Source organism: Canis aureus, unplaced genomic scaffold (assembly GCF_053574225.1).
Source record: "Canis aureus isolate CA01 unplaced genomic scaffold, VMU_Caureus_v.1.0 ptg000415l_RagTag, whole genome shotgun sequence".
NCBI classification, from domain to species: domain Eukaryota; kingdom Metazoa; phylum Chordata; class Mammalia; order Carnivora; family Canidae; genus Canis; species Canis aureus.
Genome location: NW_027554606.1, coordinates 3,615 through 19,938, shown reverse-complemented (window position 1 = coordinate 19,938; position 16,324 = coordinate 3,615). Strand labels below are relative to the sequence as shown.

General features: G+C 39.4%; 1 pseudogene; it reads left to right on the top strand.

The window, feature by feature from the left end:
* Positions 1-14,315: 14,315 nt before the first annotated feature.
* LOC144310107 (18S ribosomal RNA) lies at positions 14,316-15,270 on the top strand (annotated as a pseudogene).
* The last annotated feature ends 1,054 nt before the right edge of the window (positions 15,271-16,324 follow it).

Here is a 16,324-nt window from a genome sequence, read left to right as displayed (position 1 = left end):
TTCAACGATTAAAGTCCTACGTGATCTGAGTTCAGACCGGAGTAATCCAGGTCGGTTTCTATCTATTATATAACCTCCCCCAGTACGAAAGGACAAGGGATGTAAGGCCTACCTCACAAAGGCGCCTTAAAACTAATAGATGAAGTCAACTCAATCTAACCAGTTTATCTCCTCATAAGCCCGAGAAAAGGGGCTTTGTTAGGGTGGCAGAGCCCGGTAACTGCGTAAAACTTAAACCTTTATTATCAGAGGTTCAATTCCTCTCCCTAACAAAATGTTCTTTATCAACATTATCTCTCTTATCATCCCAATCCTTCTTGCCGTAGCCTTCCTCACCCTCGTTGAACGAAAAGTCTTAGGCTACATACAACTTCGAAAAGGGCCTAATATCGTAGGCCCCTACGGCCTCCTTCAACCAATCGCAGATGCAGTAAAACTCTTCACAAAAGAACCTCTACGACCACTTACATCCTCCATATCAATATTCATTCTAGCCCCCATTCTAGCTCTATCACTAGCCCTAACTATATGAATCCCTCTCCCAATGCCCTACCCACTCATTAATATAAACTTAGGAGTCCTATTCATACTAGCAATATCAAGTCTCGCCGTATACTCCATCCTTTGGTCAGGATGAGCCTCAAACTCCAAATACGCTCTAATCGGAGCCCTCCGAGCAGTAGCTCAAACAATCTCATATGAAGTAACACTAGCAATCATTCTCCTATCAGTCCTCCTAATAAACGGGTCATTTACACTATCCACACTAATTATCACCCAAGAACATATATGACTAATCTTTCCGGCCTGGCCCCTAGCCATGATATGATTCATTTCTACTCTAGCAGAAACTAACCGAGCCCCCTTCGACTTAACTGAAGGAGAATCCGAACTAGTTTCTGGATTTAACGTAGAGTATGCAGCGGGTCCTTTTGCCCTATTCTTTCTAGCAGAGTACGCAAATATCATTATAATAAATATCCTCACAACAATTCTATTCTTCGGTGCATTCCACAACCCATTTATACCAGAACTCTACTCTATTAACTTCACTATAAAAACCCTCTTACTAACTATCTGCTTCCTATGAATTCGAGCATCATACCCTCGATTCCGCTATGATCAATTAATACACTTATTGTGAAAAAATTTTCTACCCCTAACTTTAGCCCTATGCATATGACATGTTGCCTTACCCATTATTACCGCGAGTATCCCACCCCAAACATAAGAAATATGTCTGATAAAAGAGTTACTTTGATAGAGTAAATAATAGAGGTTTAAATCCTCTTATTTCTAGAATAATAGGCTTCGAACCTAATCTTAAGAATTCAAAGATCTTCGTGCTACCAAACTTACACTATATTCTACAGTAAGGTCAGCTAAATTAAGCTATCGGGCCCATACCCCGAAAATGTTGGTTTATACCCTTCCCGTACTAATAAAACCCCCTATTCTCACTATTATTATAGCAACTATCATGGCAGGGACCATAATCGTCATACTAAGCTCGCACTGATTACTGATCTGAATTGGATTCGAAATAAACATGCTAGCCATCATCCCTATCCTCATAAAAAAGTATAATCCACGAGCCATAGAAGCCTCTACAAAATATTTTCTTACACAAGCTACTGCCTCAATATTACTAATAATAGGAGTCACCATTAACCTTCTTTACTCCGGCCAATGAGTAATCTCAAAAATCTCAAACCCCATCGCATCCATCATAATAACCACCGCCCTAACAATAAAACTAGGCCTATCTCCATTCCACTTCTGAGTTCCCGAAGTAGCACAAGGAGTAACACTTATATCAGGAATAATCCTACTAACATGACAAAAAATCGCACCTATATCCATCCTATATCAAATCTCCCCATCAATTAACACCAACCTTCTTATACTAATAGCCCTCGCATCCGTTCTAGTAGGAGGCTGAGGCGGACTAAATCAAACTCAACTACGAAAAATCATAGCATACTCCTCCATTGCCCACATAGGCTGAATAGCCGCTATCATTATTTACAACCCTACAATAATAATCCTAAACTTAACTTTATATATTCTAATAACACTATCTACCTTCATACTATTCATATTAAACTCATCCACCACAACCTTATCCTTATCCCACATATGAAATAAATTTCCCCTAATCACCTCCATAATCTTAATCTTAATATTATCCCTAGGAGGACTACCCCCATTATCTGGCTTCATCCCTAAATGAATAATTATTCAAGAATTAACAAAAAATAACATAATTATTATTCCAACACTAATAGCCATCACCGCTCTACTTAACTTATATTTCTACCTGCGACTCACATATAGCACCGCACTTACCATATTCCCGTCCACAAATAACATAAAAATAAAATGACAATTCGAGTACACAAAAAAGGCAACCCTACTACCCCCCTTAATCATTATCTCAACTATACTACTCCCGCTAACACCTATATTATCAGTCTTGGACTAGGAGTTTAGGTTAGACCAGACCAAGAGCCTTCAAAGCTCTAAGCAAGTGCTATACACTTAACCCCTGACCAAATCACCTCTAAGGGCTGCAAGAATCTATCTTACATCAATTGAATGCAAATCAAACACTTTAATTAAGCTAAGCCCTCCCTAGATTGGTGAGCTTCTACCTCACGAAATTTTAGTTAACAGCTAAATACCCTAGTAACTGGCTTCAATCTACCTTCTCCCGCCGCGTAGAAAAAAAAGGCGGGAGAAGCCCCGGCGGCGTCTAGGCTGCTTCTTTGAATTTGCAATTCAATATGAAAATTCACCACAGAGCTTGGCAAAAAGAGGACTTAAACCTCTATTTTTAGATTTACAGTCTAATGCTTTTATCAGCCATTTTACCTATGTTCATTAACCGATGACTGTTCTCTACTAATCACAAAGATATTGGTACTTTATACTTACTATTTGGAGCATGAGCCGGCATAGTAGGCACTGCCTTGAGCCTCCTCATCCGAGCCGAACTAGGTCAGCCCGGTACTTTACTAGGCGACGATCAAATTTATAACGTCGTCGTAACCGCCCATGCTTTCGTAATAATCTTCTTCATAGTCATGCCCATTATAATTGGGGGCTTTGGAAACTGACTAGTGCCATTAATAATTGGTGCTCCGGACATGGCATTCCCCCGAATAAATAACATGAGCTTCTGACTTCTTCCTCCATCTTTTCTTCTACTATTAGCATCTTCTATGGTAGAAGCAGGTGCAGGAACGGGGTGGACCGTTTACCCCCCACTGGCTGGCAATCTGGCCCATGCAGGAGCATCCGTTGATCTTACAATTTTCTCCTTACATTTAGCCGGAGTCTCTTCTATTTTAGGGGCAATTAATTTCATTACTACTATTATCAACATAAAACCCCCTGCAATATCCCAGTATCAAACCCCCCTATTTGTATGATCAGTACTAATTACAGCAGTTCTACTCCTACTATCCCTGCCTGTACTGGCTGCTGGAATTACAATACTTTTAACAGACCGTAATCTTAATACGACATTTTTCGATCCCGCTGGAGGAGGAGACCCTATCCTATATCAACACTTATTCTGATTCTTCGGACATCCTGAAGTTTACATTCTTATCCTGCCAGGGTTCGGAATAATTTCTCACATTGTCACTTACTACTCAGGGAAAAAAGAGCCTTTCGGCTATATAGGAATAGTATGGGCAATAATATCTATTGGGTTTTTAGGCTTTATCGTATGAGCTCACCATATGTTTACTGTAGGAATAGACGTAGACACACGAGCATACTTCACATCCGCCACTATAATTATCGCTATTCCAACAGGAGTAAAAGTATTTAGTTGACTGGCAACACTTCACGGAGGCAATATTAAATGATCTCCAGCTATGCTATGAGCTTTAGGGTTTATTTTCTTATTCACAGTAGGCGGGCTAACAGGCATTGTCCTAGCTAATTCGTCCTTAGACATCGTTCTTCATGATACGTATTATGTTGTAGCTCATTTTCACTATGTGCTCTCAATGGGAGCAGTTTTTGCCATTATGGGAGGATTTGCCCACTGATTCCCCTTATTCTCAGGTTATACTCTTAACGATACTTGAGCAAAGATTCACTTTACAATTATATTTGTGGGAGTAAATATAACTTTCTTCCCTCAGCATTTCCTAGGTTTATCCGGAATACCTCGTCGGTACTCTGACTATCCAGATGCATATACCACCTGAAATACCGTCTCCTCTATAGGATCGTTTATCTCGCTTACAGCGGTGATGCTTATAATTTTTATAATCTGAGAGGCCTTTGCATCCAAACGAGAAGTTGCTATAGTAGAACTTACTACAACTAATATTGAATGACTACATGGATGTCCCCCTCCATATCACACGTTCGAAGAACCTACATATGTAATCCAAAAATAAGAAAGGAAGGAATCGAACCCCCTAAAATTGGTTTCAAGCCAATGTCATAACCACTATGTCTTTCTCAATCAGGAGGTATTAGTAAAATATTACATAACTTTGTCAAGGTTAAATTATAGGTGAAACCCCTATATACCTCTATGGCGTACCCATTTCAACTCGGATTACAGGACGCAACCTCCCCTATTATAGAGGAGCTACTTCATTTTCATGACCATACACTAATAATTGTATTCTTAATCAGTTCTTTAGTTCTCTACATCATTTCCCTAATATTGACTACAAAATTAACTCATACAAGCACAATAGACGCACAGGAAGTAGAAACAGTATGAACTATCCTACCCGCCATTATCCTAATCCTAATCGCTCTACCTTCCCTCCGAATCCTTTATATAATAGACGAAATCAATAACCCCTCTTTAACCGTGAAAACAATAGGCCACCAATGATACTGAAGCTATGAATATACTGATTATGAAGACTTAAACTTTGACTCCTACATAATCCCAACACAAGAATTAAAGCCAGGAGAACTCCGACTATTAGAAGTAGACAACCGAGTTGTCCTCCCAATAGAAATAACCATCCGAATACTTATTTCTTCAGAAGACGTTTTGCATTCATGAGCTGTTCCATCACTAGGTCTAAAAACTGACGCTATTCCAGGACGACTAAACCAAACCACCCTTATAGCCATACGACCGGGACTGTATTATGGCCAGTGCTCTGAAATCTGCGGATCTAACCATAGCTTTATACCCATTGTTCTTGAAATAGTCCCCCTATCTTATTTTGAAACCTGATCTGCCTTAATAGTATAACCTAGACTAGACTTACTCATTAAGAAGCTATAAAGCATTAACCTTTTAAGTTAAAGACTGGGAGTTTTAACCTCCCCTTAATGAAATGCCACAGCTAGACACATCCACCTGATTTATTATAATCTTTTCAATATTTCTCACCCTCTTCATTCTATTCCAACTAAAAATTTCAAATCACCACTACCCGGAAAACCCAATAACCAAGTCTACTAAAATCACTAGTCAACATAATCCTTGAGAAAACAAATGAACGAAAATTTATTCGCCTCTTTCGCTGCCCCCTCAATAATAGGTCTCCCTATTGTAGTACTGATCGTCATATTCCCTTCCATTTTATTCCCAGCACCCAATCGCCTAATCAATAATCGGTTAATCTCCATTCAGCAATGATTAATTCAATTAACATCAAAACAAATACTAGCAATTCATAATCAAAAGGGACGAACCTGAGCTCTCATACTTATATCACTAATTCTATTCATTGGTTCAACTAACCTACTTGGACTACTACCCCACTCATTTACGCCCACGACACAACTCTCTATAAACCTCGGAATAGCAATCCCCCTATGAGCAGGGACAGTAATTACCGGTTTCCGCTATAAGACCAAAGCATCCTTGGCACACTTTCTACCCCAAGGCACCCCTCTTCCCCTAATTCCAATACTAGTAATCATCGAAACTATTAGTCTATTCATTCAACCCATAGCTCTAGCCGTTCGATTAACCGCCAATATTACTGCAGGACACCTCCTAATCCATTTGATTGGAGGGGCTACCTTAGCTCTTATTAATATTAGCGCGACCACAGCTTTCATCACTTTTATTATTTTAATTCTATTTACGATTCTAGAGTTTGCTGTTGCCTTAATTCAAGCCTATGTCTTTACCTTACTAGTAAGTCTATACTTACATGACAACACCTAATGACCCACCAAACTCACGCTTACCATATAGTTAACCCAAGCCCATGACCGCTAACAGGAGCCCTTTCTGCCCTTCTTATAACATCGGGTCTTATCATATGATTTCACTATAACTCAATATCCCTACTTACATTAGGATTCACAACCAACCTGCTAACCATATACCAGTGATGACGAGATGTGATCCGAGAAGGCACATTCCAAGGACATCACACCCCTATTGTACAAAAAGGACTACGGTACGGAATAGTTCTTTTTATTGTATCAGAAGTATTTTTCTTTGCAGGCTTCTTTTGAGCCTTTTACCATTCCAGCCTAGCCCCTACTCCTGAACTTGGAGGTTGCTGACCTCCCACCGGCATTATTCCTCTTAACCCACTAGAAGTTCCTCTACTCAACACCTCAGTCCTCCTAGCCTCCGGAGTATCTATTACTTGAGCCCATCATAGTTTAATAGAAGGCAATCGTAAACACATACTTCAAGGCCTATTTATTACAATCTCCTTAGGCGTATATTTTACACTATTACAGGCCTCCGAATACTACGAGACATCTTTTACAATCTCCGACGGAGTGTACGGATCTACCTTTTTTATAGCTACTGGGTTTCACGGACTACATGTAATTATTGGCTCCACATTCCTTATCGTGTGCTTTCTCCGACAACTATACTACCACTTCACATCAAACCACCACTTCGGATTTGAAGCCGCTGCATGATATTGACACTTTGTTGATGTAGTCTGACTATTCTTATATGTATCTATTTATTGATGAGGATCCTATTTCTTTAGTATAACTAGTACAATTGACTTCCAATCAGTTAGCTCCAGATCAACCTGGAAAGAAGTAATAAACGTAATACTAACCTTGATAACTAATGTAACCCTAGCGTCCTTACTTGTACTAATCGCATTCTGACTTCCCCAACTAAATATTTATACAGACAAGACAAGCCCCTACGAATGTGGTTTTGACCCCATGGGATCTGCTCGCCTACCTTTCTCTATAAAATTCTTCCTAGTTGCCATCACATTCCTGCTTTTCGACCTAGAAATCGCACTCCTACTCCCACTTCCCTGAGCGTCACAAACCAACAAGTTGACAACAATACTTATCATAGCACTCCTACTAATCTCCCTCCTAGCTGCAAGCCTAGCGTACGAATGAACCGAAAAGGGGCTAGAATGAACCGAATATGATAATTAGTTTAAGCCAAAACAAATGATTTCGACTCATTAGATTATGATTTATCTCATAATTATCATATGTCCATAGTATATATTAATATCTTTCTGGCATTCATTCTTTCTCTAATAGGTATACTTGTTTATCGATCACACCTAATATCATCGCTACTATGCTTAGAGGGCATAATATTATCACTATTTGTAATAATATCTGTAACTATTCTCAACAACCACCTTACATTAGCCAGCATGATACCAATCGTACTACTAGTATTTGCTGCCTGCGAAGCAGCATTAGGACTATCTCTACTAGTTATAGTATCTAACACCTACGGGACTGATTACGTACAAAACCTAAACCTCTTACAATGCTAAAAATTATCATCCCCACTATCATACTGATCCCCCTTACATGAGTATCAAAGCCTAACATAATCTGAATTAACACGACAACATATGGTTTGCTAATCAGCTTAATCAGCTTATTCTACCTGAATCAACCAAATGATAATACATTGAACCCCTCCTTAATATTTTTCTCTGACTCCCTATCAGCACCGCTACTAGCACTTACAACATGACTTCTACCCCTTATACTTATAGCAAGCCAACACCATTTATCAAAAGAACCCTTAACTCGAAAAAAACTATATATTTCAATACTGATTCTTCTCCAGTTGTTCCTAATTATAACTTTCACCGCCTCTGAACTTATCTTCTTTTACATCCTATTTGAGGCAACACTAATCCCAACCCTGATCATTATTACCCGATGGGGGAATCAAACTGAACGACTAAACGCAGGGCTCTACTTCTTATTTTATACTTTAATAGGATCTCTCCCACTCCTAGTAGCTCTCCTTTACATCCACAATTTCATGGGCTCCCTAAATTTTCTCATAATTCAATACTGAATTCAACCTCTGCCAAACTCCTGATCTAATGTTTTCTTATGATTGGCATGCATGATAGCATTCATAGTAAAGATACCTCTATACGGCCTCCACTTGTGACTACCAAAAGCACACGTAGAGGCCCCTATTGCCGGCTCCATGGTACTTGCCGCCGTACTCCTGAAATTAGGAGGCTATGGCATGATACGAATTACAACCCTACTAAACCCCCTGACCAACTTCATAGCGTATCCTTTCATAATATTATCTCTATGAGGCATAATCATAACAAGCTCTATCTGTCTCCGTCAAACAGATCTAAAATCCCTAATTGCATACTCCTCAGTTAGTCATATGGCACTCGTTATTGTAGCGGTTCTTATTCAAACACCATGAAGTTATATAGGTGCAACAGCCCTAATAATTGCCCATGGTTTAACATCCTCGATGCTATTCTGCTTAGCCAACTCCAATTACGAACGAATCCATAGCCGTACTATGATTCTCGCACGAGGACTTCAAACCCTCCTTCCCCTGATAGCAGCCTGATGGTTATTAGCAAGCCTCACAAATCTGGCTCTTCCTCCAACAATTAATCTTATCGGAGAACTATTTGTAGTGATATCCTCATTCTCATGATCCAACATTACTATTATTCTAATAGGAATTAACATCACCATCACTGCCCTATACTCACTTTATATACTAATCACCACACAGCGTGGTAAATATTCCCACCATATCAAAAATATCAAACCGTCATTCACACGAGAAAATGCCCTAATAACCTTGCATCTACTGCCTCTACTCCTCCTATCCCTTAACCCTAAAATTATTCTCGGTCCCATCTACTGTAAGCATAGTTTAACAAAAACATTAGATTGTGAATCTAATAATAAAAGCTCAAACCTTTTTGCTTACCGAAAAAGTACTGCAAGAACTGCTAACTCATGCTCCCATGTATAAGAACATGGCTTTTTCAACTTTTATAGGATAGAAGTAATCCATTGGTCTTAGGAACCAAAAAATTGGTGCAACTCCAAATAAAAGTAATAAATATATTTACTTCATGCATAATCACAGCTCTAGTCATTCTTACTTTGCCCATCATTATAACCTCTACTAAACTCTACAAAAATAAGCTATACCCATACTATGTAAAAACCGCTACTTCTTACGCATTCATAATTAGCATAATTCCCACAATAATATTCATCTACTCAGGACAGGAAACAATTGTTTCAAACTGACATTGAATAACAATCCAGACCATAAAACTATCCATGAGTTTTAAATTAGACTACTTCTCAATAATCTTTGTGCCCGTAGCCCTTTTTGTCACGTGGTCTATTATAGAGTTTTCTATATGATATATACACTCCGATCCTTATATTAACCGATTTTTCAAGTATCTTCTCTTATTTCTTATTACTATAATAGTCTTAGTCACCGCAAACAACATATTCCAACTATTCATTGGCTGAGAAGGAGTTGGCATTATATCATTTTTACTTATTGGATGATGATACGGCCGAACCGATGCAAATACAGCTGCCCTACAAGCTATCCTCTATAACCGTATTGGAGATGTAGGCTTCATTATAACCATAGCATGGTTTCTATTGAACTTAAACACATGAGACCTTCAACAAATCTTTATTACAACAAACGATAATTTTAATTTGCCGCTACTTGGCTTACTATTAGCAGCTACCGGTAAATCTGCTCAATTCGGCTTACATCCCTGACTCCCCTCAGCCATAGAAGGCCCCACTCCTGTATCAGCCCTACTTCACTCAAGCACAATAGTTGTAGCAGGAGTATTTCTTCTTATCCGCTTTCATCCACTAATAGAGCATAATCAAACTATTCAAACCCTCACTTTATGCTTAGGGGCTATTACTACACTATTTACTGCAATCTGCGCTCTTACACAGAACGATATCAAAAAAATTGTAGCGTTCTCTACCTCAAGCCAACTAGGCCTAATAATAGTAACAATTGGCATTAACCAGCCTTACCTAGCCTTCTTACACATCTGCACTCACGCATTTTTTAAAGCTATGTTATTCATATGTTCAGGGTCAATTATCCACAGCCTAAACGATGAACAAGACATTCGAAAGATAGGTGGCCTATTTAAAGTCCTTCCCTTCACCACAACTTCCCTGATTGTCGGAAGCCTCGCATTAACAGGCATACCTTTCCTTACAGGATTCTACTCCAAAGACCTGATCATCGAGTCCGCTAACACGTCGAATACCAACGCCTGAGCCCTCTTAATTACACTCGTTGCCACATCCCTAACCGCTGCCTACAGCACCCGAATTATATTCTTCGCTCTACTAGGCCAGCCCCGCTTCTCCCCTATAATCCTTATCAACGAGAATAATCCTCTCCTAATTAACTCTATTAAACGACTCCTTATCGGAAGTGTATTTGCAGGATACATTATCTCCCACAGCATCACACCCACCACCATCCCACAGATAACTATGCCTCATTATCTAAAAATGATAGCCCTTGCAGTAACTATCTTGGGTTTCATCCTGGCACTAGAACTAAACCTTACCATACAAGGACTCAAATTTAACTATCCATCTAATTACTTTAAATTTTCCACCCTCCTTGGCTATTATCCAACCATTATGCACCGCCTCACACCTAAAACAAGTTTAACCATCAGCCAGAAATCAGCATCTATACTTCTGGACTCCATCTGACTAGAAAACATCCTACCCAAATCAATCTCGTATTTCCAAATAAAATCTTCTACCCTTATTTCAAATCAAAAGGGTCTCATCAAGCTCTATTTCCTATCGTTCATACTAACTATAATTCTCAGCCTACTAATCCTTAATTACCACGGGTAACTTCCATGATAACCAACACACCAGTTAACAGCGACCAACCTGTAACAATCACCAACCAGGTTCCATAACTATATAAAGCCGCAATACCCATAGCCTCTTCACTAAAAAACCCAGAGTCCCCCGTATCATAAATTACCCAATCCCCTATTCCATTAAACTTTAATACTACCTCCACCTCATCATCCTTCAAAATATAGCAAGCAGTCAACAACTCAGACAATAGACCAGTAATAAAAGCCGCTAGAACAGCCTTATTTGAAACTCACACCTCAGGGTATTGCTCAGTAGCCATAGCAGTTGTATAACCAAATACTACTAATATACCCCCCAAATAAATTAAAAACACTATCAGCCCTAAAAAAGAACCCCCAAAATTCAGAACAATCGCACAACCAATCCCACCGCTAATAATTAGCACAAGCCCACCATAAATAGGAGATGGTTTAGTGGCAAAACCCACAAAACTCATCACAAAAACGATACTTAAAATAAATACAATGTATGTTATCATTATTCCTACATGGAATTTAACCATGACTAATGACATGAAAAATCATCGTTGTATTTCAACTATAAGAACATTAATGACCAACATTCGAAAAACCCACCCACTAGCCAAAATTGTCAACAATTCATTCATTGACCTCCCAGCGCCATCTAACATCTCTGCTTGATGGAATTTCGGGTCCTTATTAGGAGTATGCTTGATTCTACAGATTCTAACAGGTTTATTTCTAGCTATACACTACACATCGGACACGGCCACAGCTTTTTCATCGGTCACCCACATCTGTCGAGACGTTAACTACGGCTGAATTATCCGCTATATACATGCAAATGGCGCTTCCATATTCTTCATCTGCCTATTCATACATGTGGGACGAGGCCTATACTATGGATCCTATGTATTCATAGAAACATGAAACATTGGAATTGTACTACTATTCGCAACCATAGCCACAGCATTCATAGGCTATGTACTGCCGTGAGGACAAATATCATTTTGAGGGGCAACTGTAATCACTAACCTTCTCTCCGCCATCCCCTATATCGGAACCAACTTAGTAGAGTGAATCTGAGGTGGCTTCTCAGTAGACAAAGCAACCTTAACACGATTCTTTGCATTTCATTTTATCTTTCCATTCATCATCGCAGCTCTAGCAATAGTACACCTCCTATTTCTACACGAAACCGGATCCAACAACCCCTCAGGAATCACATCAGACTCAGACAAAATTCCGTTTCACCCCTACTACACAATTAAAGATATCCTAGGAATCCTACTCCTGCTCCTAGTCTTAATATCACTAGTTTTATTTTCACCAGACCTATTAGGAGATCCAGACAACTACACCCCTGCAAACCCCCTAAACACCCCTCCACATATCAAACCTGAATGATACTTCCTATTCGCCTATGCCATCCTACGATCTATCCCTAATAAATTAGGAGGTGTACTCGCCCTAGTATTCTCCATCCTAATTTTAGCATTCATTCCATTCCTCCACACATCTAAGCAACGCAGTATAATATTCCGACCCCTCAGCCAATGCCTATTCTGACTTTTAGTCGCCGATCTTCTCACTTTAACTTGGATTGGAGGACAGCCAGTTGAACACCCTTTCATCATTATCGGACAGGTCGCCTCAATTCTATATTTCACCATCCTATTGATTCTAATGCCAACAATTAGCGTTATCGAAAATAATCTTCTAAAATGAAGAGTCTTTGTAGTATAATCATTACCTTGGTCTTGTAAACCAAAAATGGAGAGTAGTCGCCCTCCCTAAGACTCAAGGAAGAAGCTCTTGCTCCACCATCAGCACCCAAAGCTGAAATTCTTCTTAAACTATTCCCTGACACCCCCTACATTCATATATTGGACCACCTCTACTGTGCTATGTCAGTATCTCCAAAAAATCCTTCTTTCCCTCCCCTATGTACGTCGTGCATTAATGGCTTGCCCCATGCATATAAGCATGTACATGATATTATATCTTTACATAGGACATGTCTAGTCCAATTCCACAACCCATTGATCCTCAACAGTAACTAGATGCATATCACTTAGTCCAATAAGGGCTTAATCACCATGCCTCGAGAAACCATCAATCCTTGCCTGTAATGTCACTCTTCTCGCTCCGGGCCCATGCTAATGTGGGGGTTACTATCATGAAACTATACCTGGCATCTGGTTCTTACCTCAGGGCCATGACTCTATTTATTCCAATCCTACTAATTCTCGCAAATGGGACATCTCGATGGACTAGTGACTAATCAGCCCATGATCACACATAACTGTGGTGTCATGCATTTGGTATCTTTTATTTTTAGGGGGGGAATCTGCTATCACTCATCTATGACCGCAACGGCACTAACTCTAACTTATCTTCTGCTCTCAGGGAATATGCCCGTCGCGGCCCTAATGCAGTCAAATAACTTGTAGCTGGACTTATTCATTATCATTTATCAACTCACGCATAAAATCAAGGTGCTATTCAGTCAATGGTTTCAGGACATATAATTCTAGGACACACGTGTGTACACGTACGTACACGTGTGTACACGTACGTACACGTGTGTACACGTACGTACACGTGTGTACACGTACGTACACGTGTGTACACGTACGTACACGTGTGTACACGTACGTACACGTGTGTACACGTACGTACACGTACGTACACGTACGTACACGTACGTACACGTGTGTACACGTACGTACACGTGTGTACACGTACGTACACGTGTGTACACGTACGTACACGTGTGTACACGTACGTACACGTGTGTACACGTACGTACACGTGTGTACACGTACGTACACGCGCAAGACATTAAGTTAACTTATACAAACCCCCCTTACCCCCCATAAACTCATGTCATCTATTATACACTTATTTATGTCCTGCCAAACCCCAAAAACAGGACTAAGTGCATACAATACTCACAAGCTTTATTTAAATTGTATACAAATGTATTGCTACTCTAGTTAACTTAACACAACAGTCTTACACGCATTCGATCTCGTGGTCTATCTATAGATAGCATCCCCTTTTTTTTTCCTCTCATATTTACTATGTATTTTATTTATTATACACACTACAATTTCAGTATAAGTTAATGTAGCTTAATTAATAAAGCAAGGCACTGAAAATGCCAAGATGAGTCGCACGACTCCATAAACACAAAGGTTTGGTCCTAGCCTTCCTATTAGTTCTTAGTAGACTTACACATGCAAGTCTCCACGCCCCAGTGAGAATGCCCTTAAAATCAGCAGTGATCTAAAGGAGCAGGTATCAAGCACACTCTTAAGTAGCTCATAACACCTTGCTAAGCCACACCCCCACGGGATACAGCAGTGATAAAAATTAAGCCATAAACGAAAGTTTGACTAAGCCATACTAAAAAGGGTTGGTAAATTTCGTGCCAGCCACCGCGGTCATACGATTAACCCAAACTAATAGGCCCACGGCGTAAAGCGTGTTTAAGATACCTTTGCACTAAAGTTAAAACTTAACTAAGCCGTAAAAAGCTACAGTTACCATAAAATAGACCACGAAAGTGACTTTATAATAATCTGACTACACGATAGCTAAGACCCAAACTGGGATTAGATACCCCACTATGCTTAGCCCTAAACATAGATAATTTTACAACAAAATAATTCGCCAGAGGACTACTAGCAATAGCTTAAAACTCAAAGGACTTGGCGGTGCTTTATATCCCTCTAGAGGAGCCTGTTCTATAATCGATAAACCCCGATAAACCTCACCACCCTTTGCTAATTCAGTCTATATACCGCCATCTTCAGCAAACCCTCAAAAGGTAGAATAGTAAGCACAATCATTTTACATAAAAAAGTTAGGTCAAGGTGTAACTTATGGGGTGGGAAGAAATGGGCTACATTTTCTACCCAAGAACATTCCACGAACGTTTTTATGAAATTAAAAACTGAAGGAGGATTTAGTAGTAAATTAAGAATAGAGAGCTTAATTGAATAGGGCCATGAAGCACGCACACACCGCCCGTCACCCTCCTCAAGTAATAAGACACAACCATAACCATATTAACTTAACTAAGACACAAGAGGAGACAAGTCGTAACAAGGTAAGCATACCGGAAGGTGTGCTTGGATTAATCAAAGTGTAGCTTAACTAAAGCGTCTGGCCTACACCCAGAAGATTTCATTACTTATGACCACTTTGAACAAAAGCTAGCCCAACTAACCCCAAACTTAAGTATCACAGACATATAAAGTAAAACATTTAGTTAAATAATAAAAGTATAGGAGATAGAAATTTTAATTGGAGCGATAGAGATAGTACCGTAAGGGAATGATGAAAGACATCTTAACAGTATTAAACAGCAAAGATTACCCCTTTTACCTTTTGCATAATGAACTAGCCAGAAACGACTTAACAAAGAGAACTTAAGCTAAGCTCCCCGAAACCAGACGAGCTACCCATAAACAATCTAAAAGGATCAACTCATCTATGTAGCAAAATAGTGAGAAGATTTGTGGGTAGAGGTGAAAAGCCTAACGAGCCTGGTGATAGCTGGTTGCCCACAAACAGAATTTTAGTTCAACTTTAAATTTACCTAAAAAAAAACAAAATTTTAATGTAAATTTAAAATATAGTCTAAGAAGGTACAGCTTCTTAGAATCAGGATACAACCTTTATTAGAGAGTATATACTAACATCACCATAGTTGGCTTAAAAGCAGCCACCAATTGAGAAAGCGTTCCAGCTCAACAAACAATATAACTTAATCCCAATCATATTACATCAACTCCTAATTATACCTCCTGGGCCATTCTATTTAAATATAGAAGCAACAATGCTAGTATGAGTAACAAGAACTATTTTCTCCCCGCATAAGCTTATATCAGAAACGGATAGACCACTGATAGTTAACAATCTGATAATATCAACCCAAAAATGAAATACTTATCTACCCTATTGTTAACCCAACACAGGCATGCATTTAAGGAAAGATTAAAAGGAGTAAAAGGAACTCGGCAAACACAAACCCCGCCTGTTTACCAAAAACTCACCTCCAGCATTTCTAGTATTGGAGGCACTGCCTGCCCAGTGACACTTGTTTAACGGCCGCGGTATCCTGACCGTGCAAAGGTAGCATAATCATTTGTTCTCTAAATAAGGACTTGTATGAATGGCCACACGAGGGTTTA